Raw genomic sequence first — 11,458 nt, 5'->3', positions numbered from 1 at the left:
GCCTGCATATTCTAATTTTTAAGGTGGCACATGTAGCATTTTCATTTTGAAACAAAGTTAACTGAAAAGCGCAAATAAATAATTTTCTGGCATGTTTAAGTATGCACATTTTCAGGCCACTGCCATTAGTATGTTTCTGTGATGTGACCCAAAAGAACCAACAATCACCCTTCTTTGCAAGTCACAAACCTCCTCAGAGAGAGCTCAAACACCTATAAAGAACTACAGGAAGCAGTTGCGCACCAATGGGAGTGGGGTAAAGATTTGGAGATTATAACTTCCCACCAGAGCGGTTTAGGCTTGTAGCGCAGCTCAGGACGAGCAAAAAAGGAAGGAGGTAGGGGTAATCAAAGGGAACGGAAAACAGAGTGAGCGCCTAAAACCGTCATGACATACCAACTCGCCCAAACTGCCACGCTATTCCCACCAGAGGTCAGCCAACCCTCAGACTTCTCCAAAAGGCTCTTTCTGTGTCAGTGTTAAAAAATTTTAATTATGGGGTTTTATGTGCCGAAACCACAATCTAATTAAGAGACATGCTGTATTGGGAGACTCTGGAAATTTTGACCACGTGTGGTTCTTTAACATGCAACTAAATCTAAGTACACAGGTGTTTTCACATTGCACCCCCATATAAATGCGGCTGCTGTGGTGTGTCTCTGTGTGTGCATACGCGCACTTGAAAATCATGATTTCTTGCCAAATTTTTGCCACGCCCCCCAACAGAAGTTCTGTCTGATGTGTAGATGCAATATAGGAGATACATTTTTTGGCCAGACAGCATCTAGTGCAGTGCTTAAATGTTGCAATCGAGCCAGGAGGATGGCTGCTGTGGCAGAATCCCATTTCGTGAGAATGATATACAGTTGAACCTCCATATGACGAAGTAGATGAAAGTCAGCAATTTGCTTTGTTATATCGAAATTTCGTTGTATTGAAATTTGAACTTTTATGCAAATAGTACAGTCACCAATTGATTTTTAAAAGGAAAGGGGCCGCAGAATTTTCCAAATGATCTGGCAATCGAAAAAAGCAAATTTGAATGAGGAAACAATTCATATTGATAAAATTGGGAGTCGGCGACGAATGATGCGGTTTCATGCCACGCAGACGATATCTTCACATCGGCGGTACGAATTAAGTGAAGCCAGCCACGCTTTCGTGTGCACTCCGCCTCCGTGGCTAATAGCGTTGCCCGCAATGGGACGACGCTGTCATTAGAGACTTTTAGTTTAGGGGACGCAAGCCGCTTGTGCCCCTTAAACTAAAGCTCTCTATTAAAAGCGCCGGCAGCGGAGAGCGAATGCTTCGTCTGCCTGTCGCTCGAACGAGTCACCGAAACTCAATATTACGCAACCTCCCAGGGTGTCTACCAACCGGGAAAACCTGGAATTCTCAGGGATTTTGAGTAGTCTGAAAAAACTCAGGGAATTTGTGCTTCTATCAGGGAAAATTAGCTGTAGTTTTATTGAAAGGGAACGAAAGTCGCGGTAATGCTGGCTCGAGCAACAGGGAGGAATCGTAACTAATTGTCTTTGACGCCGCGTCGGCTGGAGGAGTTGCCAGATTACAGTCAACGATTGACTTTCCGGACGCCAGATATTTTGGACGGCTTCGCGGCACAACTACGCACCCCATAGGGTCAATGTATAAGAACGTCTGAAATTTCGGACACAAGAACGCTTCGCCGTCCGATTTTCCGGACTTTCTGCCGTAACCGCAGGTCCGAAACGGCATTAATCAAAACCACCACCGCCGTCATTTTGATAACCTCGCCGCCTCAACTCTGCACACTCGCGCGCAGATCCACCTGCAGCTGTAGCCACCACCGCGGCAATGCTAGGCCTAGCTGCTTCGAGGTTCGGTATTAAGCTTATTGCCGTTCTATGCAGTGTTTTTCATTGAAAGAATTCGCCGTTGTCAGCAATGGCATCGATACCGCCGTTGTGGTAATCACGATTGGCTTCGAAGTTCGGAAAGCGGTTCCCGAAAGTCAGCTTCGCCTCATTACAGTAATCTTGCGCTGTGAAGCATAACAAGCGTGGGAAAAGGCAACTGTCACGGGACAAAGTATGTATTCCTTAATTATACACGCGTGCACCCGCCATCTCCTGTCACAGTACAAGTACCGATATGCCTAATAAGTGTACTCGCCGGCCTTCAGATCTTTTTCGGACGTGGCTGTGGCGATTTGAACCCTTAACGGCTGTAAAAGGCATGCATTCATTATTTCGGACGTTTTCGCGGCCCCTAGGGAGTCCGAAAAATCGGACGCTGACTGTACAGTTGTCCAAGAGGATGCTTCAAATAGTCCGTGTGGCGAACGCGCAGCCGAAGGAGAACAAAAAGACAAGGACCTACGCATTCAGAAATGAGCAGGAAGGAAGCATGCGACCACTTTTTTGAAGGAGCTTGCACTCTAAAAGCAAAGTGTTGGCTGATGCCGAGATGCAAATGTTCCTCATCCAAGCAAAAAAAAAAAAACTCTTTAAAACAGTGAAACGCAACACTGAGGTGTTGTGCGCGGGCTGAGAGTATGTCAGCACAGTTGAGGTTGACTTACCAGCTATTGCGAGATAATCTCACTTGTGACAAAGTTCGGGCCTCATACCGATGAGCTTGTTATCAGTTGCTAGAAATAGTTCATATCCGAAAATATTCTGCATGCATCTCTTTCTTATTCGTATTCGGGAATGTTCGACTCGATTTGCGATGGGTTTTACTATTCCTTTCGAAGATATTTTATTCGCTGTGCATTTTACTAACCCCTCCCTTCTGTTTTCTTTTTGAACGAAATAAACACTACCCCTTACTATTAAAACTGGACTAAGTTGTCGTTTTTATTTTTAACATGCTTACTAAAGAGTGACACCAATGGGCGACCTGATGTAGGGAACCCGTCATGACGTAAAACAAAGTTCTGTATCACTCAGGGAATATTGCAAATTCACTCAGGGAAAACCTGGGAAACTCAGGAAATTTGGAAATGTCAACTTGGTAGACACCCTGCCTCCAATACTAAATGGGCGAGAAGACAGCTTATATGTTGCCACGCCGTTTCGACACGCCCACTCTTTAGACACGCGGCAGATTACCTATAAAGCAGGGCGCGCGGCCCTCATGGCTATATGAGTTCAGCCGCGCTTACAGCCATGCGCAGCCACGGCCGATACGCGCGCCAGAAATCGTGACGCGCATCAACTTACCCCCTCCCCCTCTTTCTCTTTGCTCGTGCGTGAAGGTGGCACTCATGAAGCCATTATCTTACTTGTCTCACCCTCCCACACTTTCGCTCACATCTAAAGCACAAAGTGCGCGGGCTGGGATATGATATTATCGTACTTGAACATTATACAGAACATGATGCAGCACTTCGGCAGTCGCTCTTGTTGCGCTGCGTGCGATTTAAGAAGTGCATTCGCAAGTAGCCGCGTGTAATTAAATCATTTGACCATCTGTGTCCGTGGAAGTTTCTATTTATTGTCTCGGCGTTCCTTTGTAGCGGAAGCGAAATTTCGATTTATTGAAATCGCATACACACTTCGCTATATTGTGGTTCTAAATGCTTGGTGTCCTATGGACAAGAGGTTATGAAAAGTTAAATATTTTGTTATATCGAGAATTTCGTTATATTACAGTTCGTTATATCGTGGTTTTGATATAACCAACTTGAAGACAATGAAAGCTCGAGATAAGAGATGATCCAACACTTTATAATTTTTGCCCATAGAGCATGCATATTGAACCTCAACATAACGAAGTGTGTTTATACACGATTTCAATATAACGCAATTTCGCTGCCACCATGAAGGAAAAATTGACTTGCTATCCCGACCCTGCGAAAGTGGATGGCCGGCAAAGCTATTAGAAAACCACTCAACTGCCGTCGATAGGGATATGAAATGTTTTATTGTTCTGCCTAGTCTTAGCATGACATCGTTGTTGAGCATTACGATGTTGCACTCTTCGACGCTCATCGTATTCACGTTGCTCTTCGGGAGACTTTCTGTGGCCTACCCACACTCTTCAACAAATGTACAACCTCTGGGGTGTAAATTTGCCACACAGCAATAATAATCTGTTTTGCTTGATTTTCCTTTCTGAAAACACTGCGCTCGCTGCTTTTCTGTCGAGAATTATCTGTCATGCTGATAACGTGCACAGCGTTAAAGAAAGGAAAAGCGGACAAGACAGATGACGATTGTTGTGTGGCAAGATACGACCCAAAAGGTGTAACATAGGCATATATATATCGGGGATACCCCCACTGGAGTAGCAACAGGGGGGGGCCGGGGGGCCGTGGGCCCCGGGTGCAAGGGGCCAATGGGTGGGGGGGGGGGGGTGTCATATACGTCTGAAGACACCCCTCTTTCCGCCGGCTACACTAGGGGTGCGGGGGGGGGGGGGGGGGGGAGGGTGACAGAAGACCGATGGGCCCCGGGTGCCAAACGACCTAGCTACGCCACTGGATACCCCCCCTCCCTCCAGTCAGAAATGGGGGACAAAGTGTGTCATTTGCCCCCCCCCCCCCCCCTTTGAAAGAGGGCACTGGTACTTTCGGCTGCAAGCAGGAAAGTCCATTAAAAACCAGCTGAAGCCAAATTTTCTTCCTTACTGGAGTGACCACATAAGTACGTAATGCTTTTCTTTACTACGTATATCCTTGCTTGGACAACGACGGTTGTCTTTAGTGCCTTTTTAGGATGCCCTGTAGCGATTATCTGTAACAATTATCTCCGACTCGCGAAGGACCTGTCGGAACGTCGAGCACGGCTGAGCTGCATACTTAGCCTATCGACTACTTCAACGTTGCACCTACACCGGGGACCCCGCTCACCGGAACATAGTACGGGCTCCTGCTCAATATGGGTACCGAAGAGAATGAGGCAGCCGATGCCGCCGCCCGCGCGCTCTCTTTCCGGGCTTCCTTTCTCGACCCCCTAGATCAGGATCTCGGATTCAATCCTGCATGCTCTTTTAAATACATTGTCCTTCATTATCAATCTGGCCATAGCCTTTACCCTCGCCCGAGTAAAGAACTATCTAAGACGGAGAGGCGGCTTCTACTCCGTCTCCATATGAACACTCTGCTGTGCCCAGCAGCACTCAAGCATTTTGATCCTTCCTTCACGGGCAGTTGTACGCGCTGTGCAGAGAAGTCTTCGGACATCTACCATATAGTGTGGGCCTGCCCATCTAACCCAGCTATTGCCCCTCACCCCAACCCCACTCGGGAGGACTGGGAAGCGACCCTGCTCGGCTGCTATGACCTGCAAGCCCAAAGGGCCTTGGTCGAGCGCGCCCGGGCAGCGGCCGAAGCTTCTGTGGTCCTGTACTAAGGATCCCACTTAGTATATTAAGGGCCGGGCCCCTAGGGACCGGCTCATGCATACCTCTATGTGCTTCTCTTCTGAGAGCAATAAAAGTTTTTCACGACCACCACCACCACCACCTGTAGCGGACGACGCGCGGGATTCGCCATACATGCTCGCGTTGTGGATAACGTGTGGCGCTGGGCAGTTCCCGCCCTAACAAACTGTCGCCTTGCGCAATTTGCATCATGCCCAGTTTTCTTGGGACCGCTATATCCGTATTCTAAAACACAGTCAGCTTGTTACATTTAATATCCACGTAAGCGGGAGGTCCGGATAAAGTATAATCAGTGGCGCCCAACGACTGGCGTGCCTTATGGTATGAAATCGTTGTACAGTATTATCAACTCCTGGAACAATTTAATCTCTGTTCGTTGCAGCATTGCTGTCTCAGTACCTTTTCACAACCAGAAATCTAATCAAACCTCCTAGAGGTATAACTGTCTAATTTCATTGCGTAATCACGACTTGTAGATTTGCTCGTGAAAATGACTTTGGTCGAATTCGCAGAGCCATTTGAATACCAATAGAACAGCGACTTTTTCTAAAGACGTGTCACTTCTGACTGACGATTTAATTTTCAGGCTGTTTCTAAATAAGAGCTACACTATTACTTATATCCTGGTAGGAGCAAACGCAGAAGATATTTCGTATATTGAAAAAATGAGGGCCACTTTTTGGTGATGTGTACCGGAAATTTGCATTGTGTTGGTTGCTTACGTGCTCTGAAAACAGTAACCGACTGGTTGCTTTATCCCAATTTTTGTGCGTTATACACGGCAGTTGGTTGTTTCTCCCTGGTATCCTCGGTAAAATATGCGGGGTATGGTGTTTATATTTATTCGACGTACGAAACAATGTTCGTAGTGACGAGCAATATATGTTTACTCCGTGTAGACTCATTACAGCCTTTCTAGAAAGTTTCTCATTGAAGCATTCCGGGGTGTCATACTGCCGCTAATCTAGATGGTTCCTAGACTTTTAAAACAACGCACAAGATACGGACTTGAAATTCCGTGAAAATAGAAAAATTCTAAGTGCAATCCGTTGCGAAACTTTCACTTTCCTGCTTTATATGCAAGTGTCGCAGATAATTACTAAACCCTCGTTTTTTCATGTGTTTTCATAAAATACCTTCAGTCACGAATTACGATCGGCTGTTGATAAATGTGTGAAATTTACATAATTTTATCCCAAGGTGGCTGGAGACTCCATATAGAAAGCAGGTCAAGGTGAAAGAATGACTCTGCATTTTATAGTGGTCCATCATAATTACATATTAATTATTTACTTATTGTACAGTCAGTCATGCTACGTTTCTTCATTAAATATATTGAATAAGCCGCTCGAATTACATGCACAGGTTAATTATTGGTCACAAGCATTACATCAAGGGAAGAAATAATCTTTCGCGATTACTTGAAACGTCCCGTCAAAGACGGTAGTGCCTTCATGAAAGCGGTCATGTGAAGCGATACATTTCAATCAGAAGTGAAACGGGCGTACTTTAAGAAAGCAGATTGTTCAATTTACTCAAAGCCTAATGTTCATTGTCTACTCCTTGCAACCACTGCACAACAACGAAAAAAAAAAAAGTTGCATTCACAAACGTGCATGCGGTGACTGAAGGGGATATTACGAGATTCGTAATTTGTTTCTCCCTGGTCCTCGGTGAGCTAAGCGAGGCATGTTGTTTATACCTAGGGAGAGTTAGGGGCATGGTATAGATAAAGTGTAGGCGATGTTCCAAATGGGTGGGTGAAATGTGCATTTTCTGGTAGAATACGTATGCAAGTGGTAGCGTTATTAGTCTGGGACGCCTGTGCTGCAACCGAGGTCAAATTTTGCGAACATAAGGGGAACAATACGCCAAGTTTATGTGCGATGGTAAATACGTGTCGATCAAATACAGTGTTAAAGAAATTGTAAACAAGTGTTCGAAAGTATCATGCTACTGCTATTAGCTATAGGTTTCCCGATGTCCCAAGAGAACTCTGCGTTTCAGATATTTTGTACTTTGAAGAAATCGGTGGCATCTTATGTGCAATGGGTCGCGTATTTAGAAGCGTTAGGAATAACTATTGAACCCTCATATTTTGTTTCTTTTTAATTTTTCATGCGTTGTACAGTAGTTTCGCCTGGTGTCTTCGCTGAACTAAAGGAGGCAGCTTCGTTATATCTGGTGACTGTAAGGACAAGTTAATGGGTGATGTGGAGGTGACATTCAAAATAGATGGGTAATTGGGGCTTTCGCAATAAATTAGGTATGCAAGCACTCTGGTGTTATGAGCGTGTGTAATGAGTGGGGAAAGATTGAGCCCACTGCTCTGGCAGAACTATAAAAGCCGCCAACACCAAATTTAGGGGAAATTGGTCGTACACTATGGAAACTCTCTTTGAGAAGGTAAATTCGGTTGGAACAAACACAGCCTTTGTAAAAAATTACTTACTGAAGTGCCAGAGCGTGTGAAGCGGCCGCTATCAGCTGTGCTTCCCAGTGTCCCGACACAGCTGTAGTTTACAAGAGGTTTATATCTTGTGGAAAGGGGTGGGGGAACATGGTAACTAATGTGCGACAAAATTTTTACGCTCCTGGTCCGGCTAGAAACGTTGCAAATAATTAATGAGCCGTCGTTTTTCTTTCCCTATTTCCAGGGGTCATAACATGTTGCGTCTCAGTTTCAGCGATGTCCTCGGTGAACTAAACAAGATATCTTGTTTATATTTGGCGAAAATAAAAGGTGCATTATGGGCAATATACACGTAAACTTCGAAGATAGGGCACTAATTATGACATTTGCAGTAAATTAAGCATGTAAGCTATCCAGAGCTTTATGAATGTGTTTTGAGAACAAAGAATTTATCCCGTTACCCTGGAAGAACTGTCAACTCAACGATATCAAATCTTGCAGAAGTTGAGTGGGGGGGGGGGGGGGGGGGTTGTAAACCAATAAAGCATTGCATACCCCCCTCAGCAGTTGTGGTGGTTTTCAACAGATTCGCTGGACATCTACTGTCGCAGGGCCGGGATGGCCAGTAAATTTTTTTGTTTGTGAATATAGCAAGTAATTTATGTTTATTGTACGTCGTTGCGTATAACCTCGACAATACCATTACCTAAACTAGCGATTCATTTACGCTGTAGACTTAAACAGCAAGTACAATTATTTGATTAATTCGAATCCTTTGTAGCAACTGTGCATTTTTTATGTACGCTGTACTGCTGCTAATGGGCGGCATCCGGGACCACTGTGGGGCACTCATTGCCTTTTGTCCCTGTGTCATCTTGAGATTTTATATAGTTGCAAGAGGGGGGCGGAGTGTACGCGAAAGCGTGGCTGGCTTCGCTTCGTACCGCCGATGTGGATATCGCCGCCAACTCGCAAACTCAACAAAATATTTTTTTAGGGCGCAGCTCAGACATCTGTTCCTGCGGCGAGCGTCGGCGTCCTCGCAATCGAGGGAACGAGCACAGCGAAGGATTAAAGAGCGAACGTGGAGCGCAGCGGGGCATGAAAGACTGCGATAGCAAAGAGATCGCGTGAGGAGGAAACCGGAGGAGGAGTGTGTAGCAGGCGGAAAGCGGAGGAGGAGGGTATGGCGAAAGCGTGAGAAGAAAAGCGCAGTGCCGCGCAAGACGGGCTCTGCGACGACGGAGTAGCGTGTTGTCACTATGGAAACAAAGTGCTGCATGAGCAGAGGTCTGTCTGCGGCGGCTGCTGTGTTGTTTTTTTTTTTTTGGGGGGGGGGGGGGGTTTACGTGCGAAAACCACTTTCTGATTATGAGGCACGCCGTAGTGGAGGACTCCGGAAATTTCGACCACCCGGGGTTCTTTAACGTGCACCTAAATCTAAGTACACGGGTGTTTTCGCATTTCGCCCCCATCGAATTGCGGCCGCCGTGGCCGGGATTCGATCCCGCGACCTCGTGCTTAGCAGCCCAACACCATAGCCACTGAGCAACCACGGCGGGTACGCGGCTGCTGTGAATCGCGCCCACGCGTTACCCACGCGCTGCCTCTCGTGATCTCCCGATTAGCGAGACAGTTGCACCACACTTCGCTCCACTTGAAACGTGCCGCATGAGACAGATTGTCCGCGCCAGCCAATATATCGCGAAATGAGAACACGTACAGAGCTGCGCTCAAATTTCGCTTAAGGAGTATCGTAATCGCCGGTGAACTTTTCTTATTAAAATTTGCTTTTTCCGATTGCCCGATAGTTCGGGTAATTTTGCGGCCCCTTGCGCGTGTACGAAAAATTAATCGGTGGCTTTACTTATTGGTATAAAATATAGAATTTCAATATAATGACTTTTCGATATAACGAAGCAAATTGCCGATTTTACCGACTTCTTTATATCGAAATTTAACTGTAGTACGGGTATTAGTGTGGACGGCGCATCAAGGTCAAAGGCTGCAAGGGCTTGATGGTCATTCACTGCAGTGAAGACACCTGAATTCCCACTTGACCTCCTATGGACAAATGACGGCACCAGTGCATAAAGGCCACTCAACAAAGAAAATGATAATAAAACGATAACAGGGGCATGTAGGCTTGTTGTAACTATAATAAGCTCATTTATTTGGTGTGCTGCATGGCGAGTCTGAACTCATGACCTCAATGGTGAACTGCACGTGAAGGAGTGCATGGTTTTGTGAAGTGTTGAGAATACATAATGGTAGGATAGCAATATTGTGGCAACCGCGAAATTTTATTAAGTCAGACACTAACCTTTTAGTGACAATCTGCTTGTATATATGTGAATATAAATTTAGCAGTACAGTTCTGAAGATTAAGTTGCTTGTATTATTCACAAGATTTGGGAGAAATGTGGAGTTTATCACATGCAAGCTACTGCAAAAAACATCCCATGACACTGAGAATATGGTGAGAAAACTGGAGGGTCTACACCAATTTCCATGACATTAAGTACAATGTTGCATGAAACAATTAGCGTGTGCACTTGTTTCAGCAGAAATAAGAATTGCAATTTTTTTTACATGAGTTGGAAAAGTGATTAACATTCGTAATTGTGTGATGCTGATGCCATTTTAATACTGGTTACCACTGATCACCATGTAGCTTCGTACAACTTACTAGCAGACACACCTGCTGACTGAAATTTTGTGAGCTATGCTGTTTAATGTCATATCGACACATTTCAAACGGAATGTAGCCCTCATTCTTAATGTGAAGACACAAATTTCAGTACAACCTATATAAGCCACCAGGGGTGGTTAAAAGGGGGACGACCGACCCCCAGCAATTTCTCCTGCATCCCCCCCTTTTTACCTCTCTAGCGCCATGGAGTGCCCCCTGTACCCCAATAAAAATGAACCACACACACACATATAAGGGATGTCCCACGTAATTCGTGCCAAAATTTAAAAATATGATAGTGCCACGTCGCTTGGGGCAAGTCAGGCTATTTTTTGTAATTCGCCCAATTACATAATTATTTACTATTAGCTGGTCAACTTCTCACATATAATCAGATCAAAATTGTCAATCAGAAAATTGCAGGCCATCATGAAAAATTCCCGATGTATCTTTCTGTAGCTCTATTAGACGCGTTACAGAAAAGCTTTTTCCAAGCATGAAAGAAGCCCACAAACGCACGCGAAAGGTGCCGCGTGACTAGTCGCGCGGCACTTTCTTGTGTTTTGCGGGCTTTCTTTGGCGTCACGAGCGAAATATGGTTCGATTTCAGAAACAGCTTTCTGCGCAGCACCTTTGCAGTTGCGGTGAAACCCATAAACTTGCGTGACCACGTGGCGTTGTTTTCCATCACAATGCCGGTGGCGCCACCTTCGGTCATTGACCTCTCGATCGCACTCATATTTTTTCATTCAAACCAAGGCCGGAGGTACCTGCATCTCGTCTCCACTAAAATGTGGCACAGATGTCCAGAAAGTCAATTCCATCGAGAACTAACGGCTTAACCTATGGTTGGTCAGAACATCCACAGATAGTACAAAGTGTACCCTTCGGATGAACAGAAATTTCCAGCGTAAATTACGCTTGGTGATCAAGATGATTGTCAATAACTCATTTTTCTGTCCATGCGACGGGGACGACAACTG

The sequence above is a fragment of the Dermacentor andersoni genome, chromosome 4, assembly GCF_023375885.2.
Source record: "Dermacentor andersoni chromosome 4, qqDerAnde1_hic_scaffold, whole genome shotgun sequence".
NCBI lineage: Eukaryota > Metazoa > Arthropoda > Arachnida > Ixodida > Ixodidae > Dermacentor > Dermacentor andersoni.
The sequence above is the reverse complement of the archived record's forward strand: the minus strand, read 5'-3'. Positions refer to the sequence as shown.